This window comes from Rhinolophus sinicus, chromosome 1 (genome assembly GCF_057876585.1).
Source record: "Rhinolophus sinicus isolate RSI-liver-muscle chromosome 1, RSI-T2T, whole genome shotgun sequence".
Lineage (NCBI taxonomy): Eukaryota > Metazoa > Chordata > Mammalia > Chiroptera > Rhinolophidae > Rhinolophus > Rhinolophus sinicus.
Window position 1 is genome coordinate 149,586,538 of NC_142501.1, and position 26,132 is coordinate 149,612,669.

Sequence of the window (26,132 nt, forward strand, 5' to 3'; positions counted from 1 at the left end):
AGTTTTAGAGAGAAAATGGAGGCATTTTATTTTGTAAAGAAATAATGGTATTCTGTTGCTTTATTTTAAAACAACTCTTCTTCCAGTATGTCACTAGAGATGCTAAAAAGGTTCTAGATTTCTACAAAGCCACAATTTTGTAGAACACTTAAGCGTCAATAATTTAGTTAGCTTTACCCTCAGCCTCCGAAACATCAGTGGCTATTGACATGTGATGAGGCACAAGTGGAATGCAGCCTGGCATGCTGCTGTCTCTGCTGAGTATTCACAGGGAAACTATATCATTTCTCCCAGTGGAAAAATAACAGGATGTCGCCTTGTAATTTTTTTTTTTTACTGCTCTATGATAAAATATAGCCATAATAAATAGCATCAAAGCAACTAAAGCAGATTTTGCCTGAATCCATTTTGCCTTCATCACTTAGTAGAGCTCAGCCTTTTAAGTAGTTCTGTATCATAAATTGATTTAATTGGATCAAGTTGCATATAGCATTGTCTGAAGTAGAGAAAGATTTTATTTTTATTTGCTATTTAATATTTAGGTAGTATTTTCAGTATATTTACTTTTGTCCCCCATTGTGCTATTAACACAGTTTGTCCAGTTTGCAATCTGAATTGTGCTTTAATTAAGTTAGTTGACCTCCTAAACTATTATTGATGTTGTATTGTCATTGTTCCTATTATTATTCTTATCCCTAATGTTGTTAATTAAATAGTTTCAAACCAAAAGTATTGTACATTACTGAGAATTTGCACAATTGGCTGTGAGTGTTCTGGGAGCAAGAATAATGGTTAATTCAGTTTTTTTTAATTAAAGTTTATTGGGGTGACAATTGTTTGTAAAGTTACATAGATTTCAGGTGTACAATTCTCTACTACATCATCTATGAATCCCATTGTGTGTTCACCACCCGAAGTCAGTTTCCCTTCCATCACCATATATTTGATGCACTTTACCCTCATCTACCATCCCCCTCCCCCCTTACCCTCTGGTAACCACTAAACTATTGTCTGTGTCTATGAGTTTTTGTTTCTCATTTGTTTGTCTTGTTCTATTGTTGTTTTTGGTTTATATACCACATACCATTGAAATCATATGGTTCTCTGCTTTTTCTCTCCGACTTATGTCGCTTAGCATTACAATCTCAAGATCCATCCATGTTGTCACAAATGGTCCTATTTCACCTTTTCTTATCGCTGAATAGTATTTCATTGTGTATATATACCACAACTTCTTTATCCATTCATCTATCGAAGGACATTTTGGTTGTTTCCATGTCTTGGCCATCATATATAAAGCTGCAATGAACATTGGAGCACACGTGTCTTTATGGATAAATGTTTTCAGATTTTTTGGTAGATACCCTAGAGATGGATTGCTGGGTCATACAGTAATTCTATTTGTAATTTTTTGAGGAACCTCCACACTGCCTCCCAAAGCAGCTGCACCAGTCTGCATTCCCACCAACAGTGTATGAGGGCTCCTTTTTCTCCACAGCCTCTCCAACACTTGTTACTATTTGTCTTGTTGATGATGGCCATTCCAACTGTGGTGAGGTGATATCTCATTGTGGTTTTTATTTGTATTTCTCTGATGATTAGTGATGTTGAGCGTTTTTTCATATGTCTATTTGCCATTTGTATGTCCTCTTTGGAGAAATGTCTCTTCAGGTCCTCTGCTCATTTTTCAATTGGGTTGTTTGTTTTGTTGTTGTTGAATTGCATGAGTTCCTTGTATATTTTGGATATTAGCTCCTTATGGAGGCACTGTTTGCAAAAATCTCCCATTCGGTGAGTTGCCTCTTTATTTTGTCGATGGTTTCTTTTGCTGTGCAGAAGCTTTTAAGTTTGATATAGTCCCATTCATTTATTTTAGCTTTTACTTCCCTTGCCTTTGGAGTCAAATTCATAAAACACGCTTTGAACCTAAGGTCCATTAGTTTAGTACGTATGTTTTCTTCTATGCAGTTTATTGTTTCAGGCCTTATGCTTAAGTCTTTGATCCATTTTGAATTAATTTTGGTACATGGTTACAGATAGCAGTCCAGGTTCATTTTTTTTTTTTTTTTGCAGTTTACTTTCCAATTCTCCCAGCACCATTTATTGAATAGACTGTCTTTGCCCTGTTGCATATTCTTGCCTCTGTTGTCATCGATTAAATGACAGTATAGGTGTAGGTTTATTTCTGGGCTTTCTATTCTGTTCCATTGATCTATGTGTCTCTTTTTATGCCAATAGCGTGCTGTTTTGATTACTATGGCCTTGTAGTACAGTTTGATTGTTAGGTAGTGTGATACCTATAACTTTGTTCTTCTTTCTCAAGATTTCTGTAGCTATTTTGTGTCTTTTATGGTTCCATATACAACTTCTAATTATTCTAGTTCTATGAAAAATGCCATTGGTGTTTTGAAAAGGCTTTCATTGAATCAATAGATTGCTTTGGGTAATACGGATATTCAATTATTTTTTTGGGGGGGAATGAGAAAGGGAACAGGACTTTTATTGGGGAATAGTGTGTACTTCCAGGACTTTTTCAAGTCAAGTTGTCCTTTCAATCTTAGTTGTGGAGGGCGCAGCTCAGCTCCAAGTCCAGTTGCCGTTTTTGTTTGACAGCCAGCGCTCCAACCAACTGAGCCATCTGGCCACCTGGGAGCTGAGCAGCAGCTCATGACTTCATTCTATTTGCAGAGGGCACAGCTCGCTGGCCCATGTAGGAATCGAACCGGCAGCCCCATTGCCCAGAGCTCGTGTTCTAACCAACTGAGCCACCTGTCTGCCCCAATATGGACATTTTAACTATGTTAATTCCTTCCATCCATGAGCACAGTATATGCTTCCATTTGTTTGTATCTTCTTTAATTTTTTTCCTTCAATATTTTATAATTTAATGAGCACAGGACTTTTACTTCCTTGGTTAGATTTATTTCTAGGTATTTTATTTTTGATGCAATTGTAAATGAGATTGTTTTCTTAATTTCTATTTCTAATAGTTCATTATTGATGTACAAAAATGCAATCAATTTCTGAATATTAGTTTTGCATCCTACTTCTTTACTGAATTCATTTATTAGTTCTAATTGTTTTTTAGAGGAATCATTGGCGTTTACTATATATACTATCACGTCATCTGCAAATAATGAGTTTTACTTGTTCCTTTCCAATTTTGATGCCTTTTATTTATTTTTCTTGTCTGATTGCTGTGGCTTGGACTTCCAATACTCTGTTGAATAAAACTGATGAAAGTGTGCATCCTTGTCTTTTCCTGATTTTAAGCGGGACTCTTTCATCTTTTCCCCATTGAGCAGAATGTTAGCTGTGGGTTTGTCACATATGGCCTTTTTATGTTGACGTATATTTTCTCTAGTCCCACTTTCATGAGAGTGTTTGTCATAAATGGATGCTGGATTTTGTCAAACACTTATTCTGCATCTATTCATATGGTATAATTTTTATATTTCATTTTTTTTATGCTGTGTATCACTTGATTTGCAGATATTGAACCAAACTTGCATCCCTGGACTAAATCCCACTTGATTATGGTGCACAATCTTTTTAATGTATTCCTGAATTTGGTACGCTAATATTTTGTTGCGGATTTTTACATCTATGTTCATTAGGGATATCAACCTATAATTTTCTTTTTTTTCTGTAATGTCTTGATCTGGTTTTGGAATCAGGGTACTGGTGGCATTGTAGAATGAGGTAGGAACCTTCCCTCCTCTTGAGTTTTTTTGAATAGTTTGAGAAGAATGTCTTAATTATTCTTTAATTGTTTTTCTTTTTCTTTTTTTTTTTTTTTTTTATGCACCTGTGAAACCATCCTGTTTTATAAAATTCACCTGTGAAGTCATCCAGTTCAGGACTTATGTTTGTTGGGAATTTTTGATTACTGATTCAATTTCATTATTAGTATTGGACAGTACAGTTTTTCTGTTTCTTTCTGATTCAGCCTCGGAAGATTTCATACTTCTAATAATTTATCCATTGCTTCCAGCTTGTCCAAGTTGTTGGTGTATAATTGCTTAGTATTTTTTAATAATTTATTGTATTTCTGTAGTGTCCATTTTCACTTCTCTTTCATTTCTGGTTTTATTTATTTGGGTCCTTTCTTTTTTTTTCTTAATAAGTCTAGTGAAAGGCTTTTCAATTTTATCTTTTCAAAGAACCAGCTCTTGGTTTCATTGATCTTTTGTACATTTTTTAGACTCTATTTTTTTCTTTTTATTTCCTCTCTGATCTTTATTATTATTATTATTTTTATTGTTTTTTGTCCCCCCCCCCCCCCCCCGCACTCTCTTTGGGCTTTGTTTGCTCCTCTTTTCCTTTAGGTGTAAGGTTAGATTGTTTTTGAGTTTTTTCTTGTTTCTGGTGGTAGCCCTGTATTGCTATAAATTTCCCTCTCGACTGCTTTCACTTTTTCCCATAGATTTTGGGTTGTTGTGTTTTCATTTCATTTGTCTCAAGGTATCTTTTCATTTCTTTCTTGATCTTGTTGTTGACACATTCATTATTTAGTAGCATGTTATTTAACCTCTGTGTGTTCATGTGTTTTGTAGGGTATTGTTATTATTTTTGTAATTGTTTTCTAGTTTCATATCATTATAGTCAGAGAAGATGCTTGATATGTCTTCAGTCTTCTTGAATTTATTGAGACATGTTTTGTGGCCTAATGTGCTCCTTCTTGAAAAATGTTCTGTGTGCACTTGAAAAGAATGTATACTCTGCTACTTTCAGCTGGAATGCTCTAAAAATATCAATTAAATTCATGTGGTCTAATGTGTCATGTATCTGCTGTTTCCTTATTAGTTTTCTTTATGGGAGGTCTGTCCAGTATGTCAATGGAATCTTAATGTCCCCTACTATGATTGTATTACTGTCGATCTCTCCTTTTCTGTCAGTCAGTATTTGCTTTATACATTTAGTTGATCCTATGCTGGGTGAATAGATATTTACTAGGGTTATATATTCTTGTTGGTTGTATCCCTTTTTTATTATGTAGTGTCCTTCTTTGTCTCGTATCATAGTCTTTGTTTTAAAGTCTATTTTGTCTGATGTAAGTGTTGCTACCTCAGCTTTTGTTGTTGTATCCATTTGCATGGAATATCTTTTCCATCTCTTTACTTTCAGTATATGTGTGTCTTTTGATCTGAGGTATCAGCATATGTAAGGGTCTTGTTTTTGTATTCATTCAGCTACTCTGTGTCTTTTGATTGGAGCATTTAATTCATTTACATTTAAAGTGATTACTGATAGGTACATAGTTATTGTCATTTTATTATTCATTTCATGTTTATGTCCCGTTACCTCCCTTATTTCTCTTAAAGAAGTCCCTTTAACATTTCTTGTAGTACTGGCTTGGTGGTAATGAGTTTCCTTAGCTTTTTCTTAATCTGGGAAGCTCTTTATACTACTTAAATTTTAAAAGATTACCTTGCTGTGTAGAGTAGCCATGGTTGTAAGTCCTTGATTTTCATCACTTTGAATATTTTGTGCCATTCCCTTCTGACCTTCAAAGCTTTTGTTGAGAAATTAGCTGGCAGTCTTATGGGCTCCCTTGTGTGACACTAGCATAGGGATAGATATGGGGACTGACCCCTCAAACGAGGATTCATCCCAGTGAACTACTGTGCCTGTTGAGACCACCCTTTGGTTGTGAAACTTGTGGAGCTGAATAAGAGGTGCTCTGTTGTGGTCTGAAGCTGGCCACTAGGTGTGTTGCTTCTTGCGCCTTTTCACAGTGGCTCCTGTGCAGGCCAAGTTCAGCCATTGCCTGTGACTGGCCCAGGGCTACCTTGTAAGAGCTACCAAGGTATATGCTGTTGGTTGCTTCCTGTACTGGACTAGAAAGTGTGTGGGGGTAGCCACGCTGAGAACCCAGGAGAGCGGCTACCTGTATCAGGCTGGTGGCAGCTTAGCAAAAGGCACAGGCCACCTATAGGCCTGTTGTCACCTTCTGTCTGTGGTAAGGCTCAGCCACTGAAAGAGCCTCCTCAGGTGTGTGAGGCCGGGCTGTTTGCCTTGGTGCTAAAAGTGCCTCTGGTGGTGCTACATGAGTTGAGCCAGGCTGGGTCCCAGGGAAACAGTAGGTTGGGGTATGTGGTGTTCACAGTGTTAATGCAGATTCAGTTCTTGGACCAGTGCCAAGCCTGTGGCCACTCCACAAAATGCCCATAGGACACTGAGGCCAGCCACCACTTGCCTTGGGACCTTAGATTTCTGAGAGCTGTCCAAGAAAGGCTGCAGCATCAGGGCTGACTGCCTGCCAAGTAAAGTGTCCCTGGCAGCCATTCAAGCTGTGAGGGCCATCTGCTGCTGGAAAAGATTTCTGGAGTGTGTGTGGTGGGACTGGCTGCCCAGGGACTGAGAGTGCCCTGAGAGATGCTGCAGAAGCTGGGTGAGGTCCCAGGGAGTCACTGGGGTGGGGCTAACAGAGTTCATCAGGCCAATGCAGTTTCAGATTTTGCCATGTGTGGGAGGGCCCAACACAGGCAAGATGGCACCTGCCTATAGCCTTTACATGAAGTGGTTTCCCACCCAGGGATATAGGCGGCTGTCCCTCTAGCCCTCACCCTAATGCCACACAACTCAGTCTTACTCTGTATAGCTCTGGCTCCTCTCAAATTGCCACCCCTCTGGGGGAGCCCAGGGTGAGTGCCTGCATATGAGTGAGTCTGTGTGCGGGCACTTTAAGGGGAATTCTAGGTTTTAGCCACCTTCTGCCTCATCTGGTGTGGCCGAATCCTAACTGAATTTCACAGCCGATGTTGTGGGGACACCTCTGTCCAGCACAGATCCCGTGCGCTGGGGAGTCCATTATGGAGATGGAACCCCTCACTCCTCAGGGGGTCCGCTGCCACTGAGATAATCCCTCCTGATGTTCAACCCCTACCCGTGGGTGTTGGATCAGCCCAGTTTGCATCTCCTCGTTTCACACTTGATGGACTATTAGTTTTAAATAGAATCTTCATGGAATAAGTGCATTAAAACTTTATTTTAATTTGTAGTTATAGGTAAAACTATATTTGCATATTTTGTTCTATATGAATTTGAGAATTTAACTATTAATGGGAAAAGTTAAAACAAAAAAAAAAGAGGAAAAAAAACATTTTCTTATTTTAAATTTTGGTATGTCCTTTATATCCCCTGAATGCATATTTCAAAGTAAATTGGTTATATACAGTAACAATGTAAACTAAATTTAGTACCAAGTAAATTTTAAAATCTCAATATTTTAATTTAGGTAAGTAATTACCCTTGTGTAATCTTCTTTGACTTGTTATTCTGAGAACATACTCTTTTAGTTTCATAGACCTTGTTTTTTAAAGGGATGTGTTGATAGCTTTTGGACAATAATCATTATTTTTAAAAGGTATGAGAATAAATATGCTTTCCAAAGAAAACCTACTAATTAAAATGAAATTCTAGTGGACATTATTTTCAGAGGAGTGGTAAAAATTGTTCCCCTTCTGATTATGTGATATCAAAGTAACTTCAAATGGTGGTTTATATGCTCTTCTTTTTATATACATAATATATAGAACTAAACTGTATGTTCTTAAAAGTGATATCTTCAAGATGGATGAGTAAAATACATGCATATATATATATACATCCTTTGAACTTTATCAAGGATGTTAACTTTTGTCTATAATACCAGTGGAATTTGAACTTAATCATTTCTAATTAGTTTGAATTATGCAGGAATGAAACTTCAGTTATATAGAATCTTGTTTGGATAGAAAAAATTTTCTGAAAAAATTAAGGCACCATTCGCCTAATTAAAGTAGCAATCCCCAGGTGTTTGACAGTTTGAATTAAAACTGTTTTCAAAGTTCTTTCTAGGTAGTGTTAAGTTTTCCTCAGTCCTTTAAGTATTTATAATGGTTGTTAATCTGTCTGTATGCTTCCTCTGCTTCTTCTGATTTCTGTTTGTTAGAACTTTATAGAAAAGAAAGAATTACTAAGTCTTGACTGGAGGCCTGTCCATGAATCAAGTACATTGAGGTTTGATGTGGTGTGACTTTAAAAAAAACCAAAAAAAACCAAGAAAACATATTTCTTTATTTAGGGCTATATGTTACTTTGGTCTGATTTCCAGATATTGGAGTCTCAGATAGAGGACTTACTACTGTGGAATATAAAGCACGCCATTTTACAGATCTCAGTACTTAAGATTTTTCTGCTTGAAATCTTACACAAAATGTGAAATAAAACTTCATGCAATGAACTGCAGTTAATGTAAGAAAGGGACAGAAAAAAGGAGAAAGCAGAGTAGCAGTGCAAAAGAAATCTGATATTTAATATGTAATCTAATCCCTTAAAGCCCTCCAGCCAGATTTTTTTTTTTTTTTCCGCTTGTGCAGAAGCATTTCTTTCTTTCCCTCTTTCTTTCTCTCTTTCTTTCTCTGTCTCTCTCTTTCTCTCTTTCGTCTTTTCGGTCCCTCACGGTGCCCCCTGCCTAGGTGGAATATACCCAAAATACTTTGGCAGAGGTCACATCTCAGAAGCATTTTCAACTTTAGTTAGAACATATTTATTGATTTTTTTTTTCTTTAATGACCAGAGGAATGAGGATTTTTGGAAAAAGTTCATCTGAAGATAAAGTATCACTGTTGGCAGTCTGAATTTCTTTATACCTTTGAGAACATTTCATTAGACACCAGGTTCTCATCCTCACTAAAACTTAAGATTCTGGAAATTTGGATTTTCCTTGGGATTGATATCAGTTGACAATTTGGCCTCTTAAAGATGGTAGATAAAAATTGTTTTTCTAGAACTGAGAGTCAGAAACTGTCTATTAAAATTCAGTAACTCCATTTTGAAAAATTTAATCAGGAGTCTAGAGGAAATATTTCGTAGCATATATCACTTATTATTAGACTATTTTCCCTGTATTTAATAGTTTGAGATTAAACTGCTTTATTTGTCTAAATTAGCCATGAGGGAAAGTACATTTTTGTGAACTAAAAAACTGATAATTAAGGATAGGGTAATGTTGAAAGAAAGACATTTTTTCATTTTTCAGCATTTCTGCTTCAATGCATTTTTAAAGTTTCTTGTTTAATTTTGAACATTAAATAAGACATGACAATATGTTCTTACATTCGTAATTCTGAGATGATTCTCATGTAAATCAGGATGTGTACTCTTTAAGTTATTGTGGTTGATACTGTCTTAGCACTCATGTTTCATGTTATGCTCTGATGTCAAAGGGAAGGAGATATGGAGCAATGTTTACATAATATACATTGAAAGATGGTTATATGCACTGTATTTCAAAGTTATCTGGAGATAATTTAAATAACAAATACCTCCAGTACATTCAAAGTGAATTAATTCACATGCAAACTTTCAAAAATATGTCTATTATAAAGAACAAAGTAACTGCATTTTTTTTCTTTTTGTATATCCACCTTAAAAAAAGAAAAATATATGAGCTTTACAATAGCATATTCATAGAAACAATAGCAGTCCTAAATAAGGATATATGTTTTCACATGGTTGAGGTATACTTTGAAAATTCTATGTCATTCATGAATTACAGTTTCCTATTTTGACAGGAATTCTGAGATCATTTATTTCGTTCTTAACTCCTCTGTATTTTGAAAAAAAATATTTATTAAGAATTTGCTATATTGCTACTGAAACAAATGAGCATTGATCTATATACCCCTCTTAATGAAACTTCTTAAATATTAAATTATTGTGTTATATTTTCATTACTTACAATGCAAACTGTTCAAATTATTTTGAACTGTTCTGTCATACAACATATAAAGTTATGTACTTTTTAACAGTTATTTTATTATATAAATATTAGGGTAGATTTTAGTCTGTTTGACAAGAAACCAATTATTTAAAAGTACAGAGAGTAGGCACATTTTTACTATAAATGGAAGAAGCTTGATACATTCTATTATATTTGGAAACTATGCTTAGAATTCAAATATGATACATATTACATATATATGTGTATATATATATATATATAATTATAGTGATAACATCACCATTTTTTATGAGGGAGGGAAATATAAAATTGAAGATTGCTTTTTACATGGATAACTTGAAAGCTATTTCACAAGCAGAGGAAAAACAGAACATATATTGCTGAAGAAATGATCTTCCTGTAACCTCCTAAATCTTAGGGTTAGAGCAGTGTGCTGCTGACTAGTAGTCATGCAGAAGTGTTAAAAGGAGGTAAGGCAACCCTTCCCTCCCCCCCACCCCCCCACCAGCCATAAATCCATCTTGCTCACGCAGAATGTCCACTATGAACTGAGTCCTCTTCTAGGTATTGGTTCTAGCCTCCAATAGTCACATCTGTTGTATATTTTACCATCTTTTCTCCTATCATAGTAAGCGTCTCATTTTCCTGTGTACAGCAGAATACTAGATCTTCTGATGACAAATTATTCACAACAGGTCACATATATACCTTATTACGCCATAGGGCAATAGCTGCATAAATCTTTACATAGGAACAAGCTAAAGCATCTGTGAATAAGTCCTAGGCCATACTCTCCAAGAAAAAGGTACATGTGAATATGAAAGCTTTGGGTAGTTTTGGATACTTGGAAGAGAATAATTTCCTTGCCTTTTAGTATCTTTATTAAGACTGAATGACTACAGCAGAAATAGACCCCTGGAAGTATTACCACTCAAAGTATAATGTTTTAGCCAAATACCTGCTGAGATGAGAGTTTTGATGTTTTATATCCCATGGACTTCTGATTAACTAATTAGGACATTACCATTTATGTGGGGGTAGAAACAATCACTGTGTAATTGAATTGCCAACTAAAGGAAATGAGTAAAAGGCCAAATGTTTGGTTTTGATTTTAATAAATAAAATATTTTCTCTATTTGTGTATACTGCACTAATCCTAAATATTACACAGTATCTGAGACATAGAAGACATTAATTAAGGGTGTTTTTTTGTGTGTGTTTTTTTCCCCTTCCTTTTGCTTTCCTTTTCCTGGCCTACTTTATCCTATCCTATGGTATGCTATCCTATGCTATGTTATGCTATCCTATCCTATCCTATCCTACACTATCCTGTCCTATCCTATCCTGTTCTATCCTATCCTCTGCATTTAGGCAGGCAAACTGATGGCACCACAATAGATTTCTTCACTTATTTTGTATTAATTTAACTTAGTTTGATATTGTTCTAAACTAAATTTAAGAAGTTCAGCCTTTTATATATGAAATGCTAGGTAATGCATAGACTAAGCTTTGCGGATTATTCTCTGTTTTGTATTATCTGCACTTCTTTTTTCCCTAATAATATACTATGCATTTTCCATATATTATTTATATCCTATATAGATACTGGCTGTTCCAAAGAAAATATTCAATAAGTGGGAGGAAGTTATGAGGAACTTATTCTATTTGTTATGGTAAAGATGAAGAAACTGACTGCTAGAAAAGATAATGATTTTCATAATGTAAATAATTGGTGGGAGTGTTTTCATGTTAACATTGTTCTTCTGATCAACATTCCACCTTGTTTCCTTTATTATTCCTTTTGCTTACTTTGTGTTTAGTTTGCTGTTCTTTTTTTACTCTCTTAAGGTGAAGGCTTTGGTTATTGATTTGAAAACTTCCTTCTTTTCTATATGGATATTTAAAGCTATAAATTTGCCTTTAAGTACTGCATTAGCTGCATTCCATAAATTTTGATATGTTGTGCTTTACTTTTGATTTAGCTAAAAACATTTTTCTAGTTTTTATTGTGATTCCTTCTTGATGCAAGGGTTATTTAGCAGTGTTTATTTAAATTTCCATATGTTTAGGGATTTCCAAAAGTTTCTATCATTATTATTTTTTAAAAATTTTAGTTTAACAGTATGGAGGTATCTCAAAAAATAGAAAGTGTAACTACCTTATGTCCCAACAATTCCACTCTTGGGTGTCTATCCAGAGAATTCCAAATGTGGGGATAAGGAGGAAGGTGAGGGGATTAGAAGGCACAATCAGTAACCACAAGATTGCCACAGGGATATGAAAGTCAATTTGGGGAATGTGCTCAATAACATTGTAAAGATTTTGTAGAGTATTCGATGGACTCTTGTCTTATTAGGGAGACCACTTTAGGGATGCTGTAGATGTGTGATCACTGTGACGTAAACCTGAAGTTGAAGTTGAATAATAATGAATGTCAACTATAATCATATATATATATATATATATATATATATATATATATATATATATATATTCATAAGAAGTGGAGTACAGCATAAGGAATAGAGACAGTGGAAATATAACGGCTGTATGTGTTGTCAGAGGGATAGTAGACTGGGGAAAGGGGGTTATCACTTTGTGAGGGGTATAAATGATAGACGTCTAACTATTACAGTGTTTTGTACAAATGAAACTAATAAAAATAAATTAAAAAATTTAGCTTGTGTTTGGTTAGACAACTCACTATGTATGATTTCATTTATTTTTAAGTTTATCAAGATTTATATCTCAATAAAATATGATTTGATTTGTATTATGACCTAAAAGTCTAGCAGAGGATGGAGGAGAGCCAGGAGAATTCCCAGGAAGAAATGTGATCCCTACTGTTATTACCAGAAGTAGAGTAGTTTTTCTGGAATAAATACTTCTTAGTGTATTGCATGGCTGGTCAGTTTCCATAGTCCTGAAATAGTTGTTTTGGCAATTTTTTTTCAGTTCTCTGTTATTGATTTAAAACATGTGCCTCAAGGCACTGTCCTTTTAACCGTGGCTTACTTTCTGGGGGCCTGTAAACCATCACATGTGGAAAATATGGTACATTTAAGACTAAAGTTTGTATTCCCGATTTAAAATGTACCAGGAGTTAAGCGATGTATTTGTGTTTAAAATGTTGAGGCTAATTTCCTGGGAGGATGAGTCCTTAGCATTGTATTAGCATGGTATTCAATGTATAAGTGTAGAGAAGTACAGAGGGCATTCTTGGTACAGGGGATTGCATTAACAAGCCACAGTGTCTCGAATAATCTCCTTGAGGAGCCAGTCAGCAGCCCAAGCTGGCTGTTGTGGAAATTCTGTTTGGTGCAGTAGAGTAGTCTCAAAAAGATGTCCTCATTAAAAGAGACTGTATTCATTCTATTGATGGTCTTGAAAGCCTGACTCTATGGATAGCAGTAGGATGCTTTTGCAGATTGTTCAGCAGAAAACCATCATGAGAGAAATGAGGCCTCAGAGTAGTTTACAGCTACCAAAAGAGATTTAAGAGGGGATAGAATGGTGATATGAGAAGACCAAGCTGCTATTGCAATATGCCAGGTAAGGAGTCCTGTGGTGACAACATGTAGTGGCGGGAGGCCAAATGAAGAATAAAATACCTTGGAATCTTGCCTTGGCATTATCAGTTGATAACCATAATAATCTATATGAGTTGCAGTTTTCTAATCTGTAAAATAGAAAACATTCCTTATTTGCCTACCTCACATAGCTGTAAGGATTATGGTATTGGAAATGAGATGAAAAAGAAATGTGAGCACTCTACAGAGATAATAATATGGTGGTACATTATAATAGTTATCAATAAAGAATAAAAGTAGATAGTATTTGAAGATAACCCACAGAACTGTGGATTGAGAGATACTGCAAGACGGTAGCTGGAAAAATGATTTGAATATCATGAGTACAGTAACATTTGAAGGCCTAGTTGAACATGTGGAGGTGGGATGTCATAAATGAATTCAATGTGTCTCTTTTTAGAGCTTTGTCTCTTATTTTCTTTTTTAGTTCCCCAATAATTTGAAATATTAAAGCCATATTCTTTTTTTACAGATAATGAAATTGTGGTACCCAGTATTTAACTATTTGTTTAGTTCCAAAAATGATTTAAGGACTAAAATGAACAGAAAAAACAAATGCTTTACAAAATTTTCTCAAATTTATTATGTTTTATTTTGAAAAATCAGTTCATACTGATCTTTTAAAAATTATTACTGTCATTTTGTGCTGCAAACCACTTACTGACACCAGAATGATGTTTGAAAAATATGTTTGTACATGTCACTTCTTCATTGCTTTGTGAAACGTTATTGGATAGTTCAGTTTGAGATGTCACATAATTTTGGAATTAATGTCATAAAAGGACAATAAAATATATTTTTATCTTAATTCTGTACTAATATTTACTGGGATTTCTTGGAATCTCATTTAAATATCAGAATGTGTAGGTGAGGTACACTCTATTAGTATTTTAGTGTTATAAAATTTTGAGATGATTATTTCCTGGAAAAAATATTTTGAAAGCTTATTTTTTATATTATAAGCATCCTTTTATCACATGTGGACAGTAATAATTAGTTTAATGCTATTTGAAAATGCTTGATTGCGTAGAATATGAATTTGGGCTACTTGGGTTCAAATTCTGGCTTTACCCCTGGGTGTCTCAGAATATTTATTTGTAAAAGAAAGAAGATAATGTTCATACCAGCCTCAGAAGACTTTTTTAAAGGTTAGGTGAGAATGTAAGTAAATTGCTTAAATCCTTTAAAAAATTTTAAGGTTAAATGAGACTATAAACTATTCAAAATAAAGTTTTTAAATATTAAAAATGTTTTTTAAAAATGAATATCATACCCCTCCTCCCCCCCATATTCTGTTCTTAATCTCCATTGAACCTTTGAATGTAAACTAAGTGCTATTTTTGTTTGGTCAGTTCATTACTGAATGCACAGCACCTAAAACAATGCCTGAGTAGTTAGTACACATGTGTTGGTGGAAGGAAGGAATGAATGAATGAATGAAGGAAGGAAGGAAGTTGCTCTGCTTTTTAAACTTGCTATCTAATGATTAGAAAATTCACCTTGAACATTCATCTTCATTATGTATTTATTTTTTTAAACAGTGAATTAAATATTTTTGTATTTTTTCCATTTTTGATGTTTTTATATATATATATATATATATATATATATATATATATATATATATATATGTACACACACACACACACACACATATATATATATATATGCTTGTTTATAACATTTTATCTAAAGTGTGGATGAATTTGATTTAATTTTTAATTAAAGTACTCTGTTTATAACCAAGGTATTTCCATCTAATTGATCAGACATAGAGTGAATTGCAATATCAATTGCTAGTGAATTGCTTTTTATTTCATTTTGAACAGTAATGAAAATATATTTGTTTGGATTCATTTTCATGTAAAACATACCTAATTTTATATCCTCCATTAGTGCTTTCCTCAAAGTAGTCACATTGCTCAAAAAATAATTCTAATAGTTCCTTTTTACTACCCCTTTCAGATCAAGTTTATTAATTAGACATTTACCTTATTACTTTGTACTGATAGAACAGTATCACTCAATGTGATTTCTTCTGCCTGTAGGTTTCTGTTTCTCTTCCTATTTGTCTACTCCCCTTTTCCTTTCCTGTGTTTTTATTCAGACCTGGTCTTCTTCCTCTTAAGAGGCTAATTACCCTTTGTAAGCGTGTTCTTTCGTTTGAGTTGTCTACTAACTCTTAAGTGCTTTAAGTGGATGTAATTGAGTGAAGCACTGAGATTTTGAATAGCCAAACTGTTATTAATACTTGAAAATTCTCTGTTCACCTGTACAAAAAGAAAAAAGTAAAAGGACCTATAAAGATAACTATACAAACAAATTCTAAGACACATGTTATGGTGCATTTTTGTTCTTGATCTCAATTTATGTGAAGCCAATATAAACAGTTTTTAATAAATGGTTTTTAACAAGCAGTGTAAATGTTTTATCTACCCAGTAAGCATTTTTCAGGCCCTATTAAGTGCTTACTTCATTAGGGAGCAGTAGTATTAATTGAAGAAGTAGTCATAGTTCTTATTCTCATGCAGTGTACATTACATTGTAGGGTTTAGCAAAATAGCAAAATAGACAGACATAGGGGGATCAGGAAAGATATGATTGCTTCTGTCTGCGGTGGAGTGGGTGATATCAGGGAGAACTTGTAGAAATAATAATGTTTGGATTTCAGAATGTATTTCCTAAATGGAAGAAAGAAGTTCTAAAGGATGAGGATATGTGTAGGAGAGCTTGTGCTTTCATTACTCATGATTGTTCATATATATATAGAATATTAATAAGAACAGATATGCTTGTTCTTAAAAAATTAGTGAAAAATACCTTACATAAATAACCGATAATTATTAAAAGAATATGCTCGATTTATTGAAAGAATGGTTGTGCATGAAAATTCATGAAGTTGATTAGAAAATTGCTGTCAGTTGCCTGTTTAAGTAGTCAAGCATGGATTCAAATATGGACTTAGATTGCTCTTGTGGTACAAAACCTCACTAATGGGCTGGATATGGGTGGGCACTCGGTAGAAAAATCTCAATGACTCCCCTTGCTTGAATATTTTTAAATCCTCAAGTAAAATATAATGTTTATATTAGTGAAAACATTTCCACCAATTCGTCTGTGTGTGTGTGTGTGTGTGTGTGTGTGTGTGTATATATATATATATATATATATATATATATATATATATATATATGCATGCCAGGGGTGCCAAAAATATACACATTTTAAGAGATCTTATCTATGTATTTTTGAAATTGAAATTGAATTGAATTACGGTATCAATATGTAGTATGATGTTCACTCAAAAGATGGTGTTAATCAAATGAATCCTAGCGTCATTCATTGTATTACACTTTTAATATGTTTTTTTTTCCTTTCTTAAAATGTGTATACATTTTTGACACCTTCCATAATGGTAATCAGTAGTGATTCTGTAAAGGACAAATCAATTCTAATTTTATGGTAAGCACTACCTGGTCATAGCTAATACCTTATCCATTTGAGGACAAAATTCTAATAGATAATGAATTTTGTCATTGATTTGGCACATATGATTAATTAGACTCCTCCTAATAGACTACTACTAATAGCATAATAAACATTAAGCATCACAATAATTAACTGCTGCAGCTGATTCTTGTATAAAGTACTTAGACTCACTAGAAAGTTCAAAAATTGATATGACCAGCTGCAAAACCATTAGAAAATATTTAAATTAAAAAAAAAACCAAACACATAAAAAACAAAACAAACAAACAAAAAACTTTGAAAGACATTATTTTTTTGGTATGTGAAATACTTAGTATTATTAATTTAATAATAAAATAATTAGAAAAACATTATGGCAACTTAAAGAAAGTGAAAATAACTGCCTCCCGTCTGTAAATGTGCCATTTAAGTAAACTTTTATATTTTTATTTATTCCTTTCTAATATTTTTAAAATAAAAATTTGTTTAGATTATAATTACATTCTCAGTGTATGTATACATATGTACAAGGAGGATATATGTGTATGTGTGTGTTTGTGTGTGTATGAGTGTATATTATTCAATAGCGAAATGTACTAAGGAGTCCCCATAGATATATATTTTTTTTCTTCACAAGAATTCTTTAATGATAAAAGTGATTAGACGCATCCTTGGATCTTAACTTGAAGTGGCTGTTGCAAGAAATCAGAAAATTTATTGGAAATTTCAGGATGTATTTTAAAACTCATGTGTTCTTTCAATTAGGAAAATTTAAATCCCTTACATATCCAATTCATTACCTTTTCCCAATGAACATTATAGCAAATTACATCATGGAGGAAAATTTGTCACATGTAAATTAAATTTCTTTTATATTCCATGTTTTTTCTTCTATAACCCTAGTGTAGTGGGGAAAAAATACACTGGCAAACAATAAGAAATACAAATCCTACTCAAATAGTTCTATAACTATAACCATAAAACAAAGTATGTTTTTCAGTGTGTAATTAAAGTTTTCTGTTTTGCATTTTTTTACAGAAATGTTTAAATGTTCAGTAAATTGGAGGAAAAAAAACATGGATTTTTAGCAACTGAAGAGCAAATTAAGGTAATTAATAGATTACTATTGTTAATCCATTTGTTAGTAATTTCAAATAATTTAATACTTTTATATTTATGTTAGTATATTCTTTTGTATCATATTTAAAATTCATCATGTTGAATGAGTTACTAAAATGAAATTTTATACATTTTTAGAAATAAAAAATGACATTTCTTGTGAACAAATATGTAAATGATATAGTTAGAAGTATTTGCTGTTATGAGGAAGTACACTCCAGCTCTATTAAAAATAAATGAGCTAATAAAAAAATACTTTTAGTGGCTTTCTACCTCTTCTTAAACATCTAATATTGAATAACTATTCAAAGTTGTTTTTTTTTTTAAATTGGCACATGTATACCAACACAATCTACTCAAGTGATTTTTGTTTAATTTATTCCATTTGTTTTAAATTACATATACGTGATAGTAAATGTGAATATTAGGAAATAAAATATATTCATTTTATAGCACCAAGCTGTTTAATATGAAGCAATTTATTTTCAGAAGTATTGTTTATAGTTATCACAAATTTTTTTATGGAGTAAAACATAAAAGTCCTTAAGGAACATAACCTTAGACCAGTACACATACTCATATATTCATCTTCTTCATCAAATTATTTGAAGGCAAAACAGGCCTTTATAATAATCAGGTAAATTGGAATTTCCTCTCTTTTTGGAGTTACTAAAGTTAATTTCTGTAAAGTGACTTTGTAATGTCTAGAATGTAAGTTATTATAAATATACAGACTAAAATTAGAAATATCCACTATGTTATTTTTCTTTATATTAAAATAATTCAAGTTCATTTTGAATTACTGATATTATTATGTATTATACATTATTATCAATCTATTTTCAAAGATTTTCGATTTTCCTTTTTACTCAAAGATATTGAGTGAGTTAGACTATAAAAACATTGCACTCAGATTTTTAGGCAATACATTTTCCAATGGATATTCCTTCTTTTAGATATTTTTACCTTCATTTCTTTGTCACAGCTTTCTTTTCTAGTTTCATTCACAATGCAATTAATATTATTCCTATTTTCCCGTGTAGGTATGATTCAAACTACTTTATTTGTGTTTATTAGCTTATTTATACATTAACATAAATTTTAGACATTCTGTTACTTGAATATAAAATGGGTTTTGGGGTATTTAGTGAAGTAAATACATTAAATAAACAAAAAGCAGGTTGATTTAATCATTTGAAAAATTAAGCTCAGTTTCAGACTTAGATTGCTCTCGAGAAAATAAATGCTGGTGGGAAATTGAAGCTTTATAGATACTATTGTACATTGTAAAAGCATTGGTGACAAAGTGCTAAGGAAACAGGTGGAAGCAGGTCACTTTAGTTGGAGGATAATGAAACCTTCATGAAGCAGTGAAATTGTTGAGTCAGGGAAGGTGAGGTCATGCGTTGAAGGCCCACAGAAGAGTTTGTTAAAAGGAGCATAAAGGACCAAGGGATGGCTAATGAAGGGTTGCTCTTTCTACTGTGGCCAAAGGATTAGCCACATGTGGTTGGACAATGTTAAGAGATGAGTCTGGAAAAGAGGTTTGGAACAGTCCATGAAATATCAGGTTTGGCATACTAAAGCTTAATTTTCCAGCCTAATGTCTCCAGGGTGCCTAATGATATTTATAGGGTTTTGAAAAGAAAATTTCAGTACCTCTACTGATGCTTATTTTCATTAAGAAAATAAGAAAGAATTGAGACCTTATAATATTTAATATGACTGCTACAGGCCCCCAAATAGGAAGTTTCTGGAGGAATCATAGGGACTCTTTACAGAGTTGAATGATTGGCAGTGTTACCATCCTTGTTTTTTCATTGAGAGATAATTAATATACTATAAATTCACTCTTTTAAAGTGTACATTTCAGTGGTTTTTAGTATATTCACAAAGTTGTGCAGCTATCACCACTGTCTAATTCAGAACGTTTTTTGTCATTCCTAAAAGAAACCTTGTATCCATGAGCAGTTACTCCCTATTCCATGCTCCTGGCACCCACTAATATACTTTCTGTCTGTGTGGATTTACCATATATTGAATCACAAACTTTGTGACTTTTTGTATCTGTATTTTCACTTAACATAACATTTTCAAGTTTCACCTTTGTTGTGTGAATCCCTACTTAATTTCTTTTGATGTATGAATAACATTCCGTTATATGAATATATCACATTTTGTTTATCCATTTATTAGTTGATGGACATTTGGGTTTTTTCATGCATTTTGGCTGTTAGGAATAATGCTGCTATAAATATTCATACGCGAGTTTTTGTGTAGTCGTATGTATTCATTTCTTTTGGACATGTACCTGGGGTGGAATTGCTGGATTATATAGTAACTATGTTTCACTTTTTGAGGAATTTCGAAGCTATTTTACAAAATGGCTGCACTGTTTTACATTACCACTACAAATGTATGAGTGTTCAAGTTTTACCATATCCTTGCCAAAAGTTATCATCATCTGTGATTTTAAATATAGCCATCTTAATGGATATCAAGTGGTATCTCATGGGATTTTTATAGCAGTGTTTGTTTTTAAGAATATTTAGTGTGCTGACGTTACACATTTTTGGATAAGTGCATTAATGAAATTAGTGTCGATTTTTAACTAAACTAGTCCACATATTGAGACAATTGAGTTTATGAAGTGTTAAATAAAAATTACAAAATCAAGATTATTGATGTGGGCATATAAATCAAATAATTTAAAAAATGATAAAGCTGGAATTTTCCCAAATCCTATTATAGGATATTTTTCAGATTCATTGTATGATATAAATGTTGATAATATACTCCAATTTATTAAGGAGCTACCTATAAACTTAAAATAACCAAGAAAACTGTGAAGTCGGGCTTTGTCTTTCAGATTATAAGTGATTAAACTTCTCCTAGGACATATTTTTGTCTTGAGGTATAAATTAATGACACTACACAGCAACAAGAATAGCAAGACTTTTGATAACATCTGCAACCCAAATGCAAACCTCTCTTGGTTTTCCAGAAATGTTTAAAGTCACGCTCAATTGAGTCATTTACAAATTTATACTAAATTTTATGATAAATCTGTTTAGATGCCTCATTTGAGACTTTTTGCAGGGAAGGAATAAAATCATTGGACAAACCCTAGTTCTTCCTACTGGGATAAACATGGCTGAAACCATGCAAGAACCATTATATGGCAATAAATAAAAATTTATTACCTAGTCAGCTAATAATGTTGGAAGATGACATATGAAGAGCATTACTTTAATCAGAAAAAAACAAGTGTTAGAACAAATTTAGCAGAATGAGAGATTCATTTTACATTTGGACAAAATGTACATATTTCTAATTCGTCATTTTATGATATTTGCTAGATTATTTTTAATCAGGTTTAGTGATGTATAATTTATGTATATTAAACTCTTTTTAATGCACAACTGCATTTTCACAAACACATCGAGTGTGTAAAGGCCACCAAAATCAAGATATAAAACATATCCATCACCCCCAGAATTTCTCTCATGCCCCTTTATCGTCTACGTGTCCCACTGCTGTCAGCCTGAGAACCTCAAATTTTATTTTAATAATAAGATAAAAAACAAAACTAAACAAACAAACAAAAACCTGAGAGGAAACAGAGTAAAGAGGTCAAGTTTTAAGCACATATTCAATATATGACCTTAGAGGAGTCATCTGTTCTGTGCTTCAGCTTCCTCATCTGTAATGTGGGGTTAAGACAATTATTTACCACGTAGCATTTGGAATAGAATTTGGGATATATCTAAGCACTGTTTGTTTGTAAAATAAGCAATGATTTTTTGAACCTTTAAGGAAAGTTGTACTGGAGCAATATTTTCCACAGTAAATGACCTCTTTGAATGTATTTAACATAGTGTCAAACTAGTTTTCAAAGTTATAAAGTGCATTCAACATCACTCTCAAAAAAGTTTTAGTTAATGGCTTCATTCTTCCAGTTCCTTAGGCTTAAATCCTTGGAGTAAATGTTGAATTTTCTTTCACACACATTGCACCTCCATTAGCACGTTCTGTCTGGCTATGTCTGAGCACCTTGTTGGATACTCCCTTGGTTCAAATCACAATCCCCTCTTGCCTGGGGAATCACAACAGCCTTTTTTACTTGCTCCATTCTTTTCACTATACAGCACTCAGGGAACTCTTCTATCCTCATCCTTGTCTGCACTCCAGCTGCCCTGGCTACATTGCCATTTGTTGAACACACAAGGCCACTCTACCTTAGCCTACTGTTCCCTCTACCAAACACATTCTTCCTAGTTATCCCCATGGCTTATTTCCTAGGCTTCACATATTCTCTTTGCATGGCAGTCTTCCCTAAACATCCTATTTAAAATTAAAACTGCCTGCTGTCACCCTCTGCCTTCTTCTCCTGCTTTATTTTTCTCCAGATCACATATTACCACATTACACACAATTTTGTTTATTGTCTCTTCTCATTAGTTGACATATTCTAAATATTTCCCCTTATTGTAGCCTTTTAATTTCTCTTTTTATGTGTCTTTTATATTGTACCATTGGCCTTGTTCATGGATTGGATTTTAGAAGGACAATTCTGCAGTTATGTGGGTGATTGTGTGAGTAGAGGCAGATGGATTATCTGAGAAATATTTGTAATAACTCAGGTGAGCTATAATGAAGATCTGATTTAAGGAAACAGCATTGGGGATTGAGGGCAGTAGCTCATTTGAGACTATTTAGAAGGTAAAATTGGCAGGTTTTAGTGAATGATTACATTTGAGTAGTGGCAATTAAAGTCTCAGTGGGATTATGAGTCTCAGGTCTGAAACTAGCAACCCGATGGCTGGTAGTACCATTTACTGAGCTTTTAGGGAGCATGGATATATATATATATATATATATATATATATATATATATATATGTAAATTTTATTAGTATCAGGTGCACAAGACAAAGCAAAACTTAGACGTTTATCATTTATATCCCTCACACTGTGTGAACCCCCCTCTTTATATGTTCTTTATATGTTTTTTAAAAATAGAAATAATAACTTTTTACAGCAATAATCTTGTTTTTTAGAGAAATAACATCCAGGACTAGATGTTCATTTTTATATGTAGATAGGAGTTGTCACTACAAATATAACACTTTAAACGGAAGGTATCTAACTTTTTTACCCAATGTTTATAGAAATTAAAAAAATAATAATAACAATAAAAAAAGTCTTGGTTTGCTATGAAATCACATTTTCTAATTAATTTGAAAAATACACTCAGAAAGTTTAGGATGTAAAAGCTGGCCATGGGCAAAGTAAAAGTGCATTAATTATTCAGACAGTTATCCCTGCTTATTCTGTTCTTGGAGATACAGTGGCTGTCAGAATCTGTCAGCTGTATAGTTACTGCCCTTCAGAATTTCCATGCATAAATTGTGACCTCTTGAAAGATTTGCATAAAGATAAGTCTAGCATTCGAATGATCATTGCCACTCAGTTGAGCAAAGGAAAAGTTATGCCACTGCTTAAACGACAGAATTGGTCATGAACAGAAAATTGAGTACATACAAAACAATAATACTTTCTTTACCAATACAAAAATAAAACCTATTTTAGTAGAGTTTTACCATAAGTAAAAAATTTATAACCAGTTACTGAATGTCCTTAGATCAATATTTTTGGTGTATATAGCTTTAATCACTAAATACTTCTGTTAAAAATTTTGTTTTAAAATCACTAAATTTGTTTGTCTTTTCCTTTGTTGCTTTCAGTTTTATATCCCACATATGAGTGAAGTCAGATGCTTTTTGACTTTTTCTATCTGACTTATTTCACTTAGCATAATAATCTCAAGATTTAACCATGTTGTGTTTCATCTTTTCTTTTGGCTGAGTAGTATTCCATTGTATACATGTACCATATCTGCTTTATCCAGTCATCCATTGAAAGACCCTTTGGTTGTTTCTGTGTCTTGGCCACAATGAATAATGCTGTAGTGAACATCGGGGTACATATATCTTTATGGTTGAATGTTTTCAGATATTTTCTGGGTTAGATACCCAGAACTGGGATAGCTGGGTCATATGGTAATTCTATTCTTAATTTTTTGAGGAACCTCCATACTGTTTTCCATAGTGGCTGTACCAATTTACATTCCCACCAACGGTGTATGAACATTACTTTTTCTCCACAGCCTCTCCAGCACTTATTATTATTTATCTTCTTCATGACAACCACTCTTAACAGGTGTGAGGTGATATCTCTTTTTGGTTTTCATTTGCATTTTTCTAATACTAGCTAGTGAAGTTGAGCATTTTTTTCATATATCTGTTGGCAGTTTGTATGTCTTCTTGGCAGAAGCATCTGTAAGGAGGTAGGGGTGATGGTAGAAGAAGGAAAAGTGTTTCAAATATATGGTGATGAAAAAACTGACTTCGGTGGTGAACACAGAATGCAATATGTAGATGATGTATTATAGAAATGTATATTTCAAACCTATATAATTTTACTAACCAATGTCACCCCAAAAAATTAAATAAAAAAATTTAAAAATGACTAAATTTTATAATTTAACATTTAACAACAGCTGCTTATTATTACATTTTATATTATAAAATTAATGTATATTTATTGTAGAAAATTTTAAAAATATTGCAAAGAGATAATATTAAAATTATCCATAATCCCACATCCAGAAGAAACTGTGGGATTAATGTTTTATTGTAAATTCTTAGTTACCTTTTATATAAACAGATATACGTAAACATGTTTATAGACTAATAATATTTGCAAGTATCTTTTACTAGTGTCATATTACATTTTACTCATAAATACTATTGAGATAGACATATATTTATGTAAATCTTTTGGTACATAATATTTCTTTGAATAACTCTTTAATGGTAGAATTATTGGTTCCAAGTGTATGACTCTTTTTACAGTTTTTGATACATATTGTTAAAATTTCATTTCAGGTTTTACATCGTAAGCTGTCACCTTACCTGTATCTATTCCTTTAATCATTTTTAAATGTTGGGTTTCAAATGTCTGTTAAAAGCTTGCCATTTAGGAAATGTTTTATTAAAAATAAGGCAGACAAATCATTTTCAATTAAAAAAATCCATTTTTCTTTGATCATTGTTAAAAAATTTCAATTTCCTTGTGTAGTAGCATGTTCCTTATCACTTACGTCAGCATTCAACTGAAATCTTAAAACATTCGTATTTCAGAACAGTGATGAATACCTAAAATGAAAGCCAAAGATAATAACAGAATTTAAAAACTTTGGGCATTCAAAATAATTACACATAAATTGTGTGTAAGATGGGCTGTCAGAGCAAACAAAGTTCATTCCTCGTGTCCTGTCTTTTTTTGTACTATATCTTTATCTATTTTAAACACATGTCTTTTACTGCTTTGACCACCATAATATTGGGATCAATGAGAGCTCCTTGGATTATTTCATATTGAAATTACATGAGCATGTTCTTTTTTTTTTTTTTTTTTCAATTTACTGGAGTGATATTGGTTAATAAAATTATATAGGTTTCAAGTGTTCAATTCTGTAATACATCCTCTTTATATTACACTGTGTTCACCCCCAAGTGAAATCTACATCTGTTATCATATATTTGACCCCCTTTACCTTTTTGTACCTCCTGCCCAACCCCCTTTCCCTCTGGTAACCGCTATGCTGTTTTCTGTGTTTATGAGTTTTTGTTTGTCTGTTCATTTGTTGCTTTCAGTTTTATATCCCACATATGAATGAAGTCATATGGTTCTCGACTTTTTTCCTTCTGACTTATTTTGCTTCGCATGATATTGTCAAGATTCACAAATGGCAGTATTTCAAATTTTCCCATAGACAAGTAATATTCCATTGTATAAATGTGCTCCTTTAGTTTTTCATCTTGAAAATACCTGAACAGTTCTTTAACTCAGTACTTTCAAGATAAAACAAAAGACTAGTTGAGAATAAATACTATGAATGGATGTACAGTTATTACTGATATGGTATGTAACCTTGAATTTTCATGATATGTAGAAAGTATCCTACTACAATCAAAACTTTAAGATGATTGTTATGTCTACTTTCTGTTATTTGTTATTTTTATGGGTAAATCCTGAACCAGCAGTGGCCCAGACCAAATTGTGTGTCCCGATCCTTGTTCTTAACCAGATCTTTTTTATCTTTAATTCTGTTGCTTCTAATCCTTGCATTAGAAAATTATTATGGTTTACAAAAGATTG

At 32.9% G+C, this 26,132-nt stretch overlaps 1 protein-coding gene across 31 annotated transcripts in view; it reads left to right on the top strand.

The window, feature by feature from the left end:
* The window catches only part of ADGRL3 (adhesion G protein-coupled receptor L3), a 756,105-nt gene that overhangs the window by 158,995 nt on the left and 570,978 nt on the right, over positions 1 to 26,132 (top strand). For all 31 annotated transcript variants that reach the window (XM_088791158.1, XM_019743751.3, XM_074324504.2 and 28 more), the window contains one exon: positions 17,827 to 17,896. The gene's annotated coding sequence lies outside the window, so the exon portion shown is untranslated. The remainder of the gene's footprint in view (positions 1 to 17,826; positions 17,897 to 26,132) is intronic.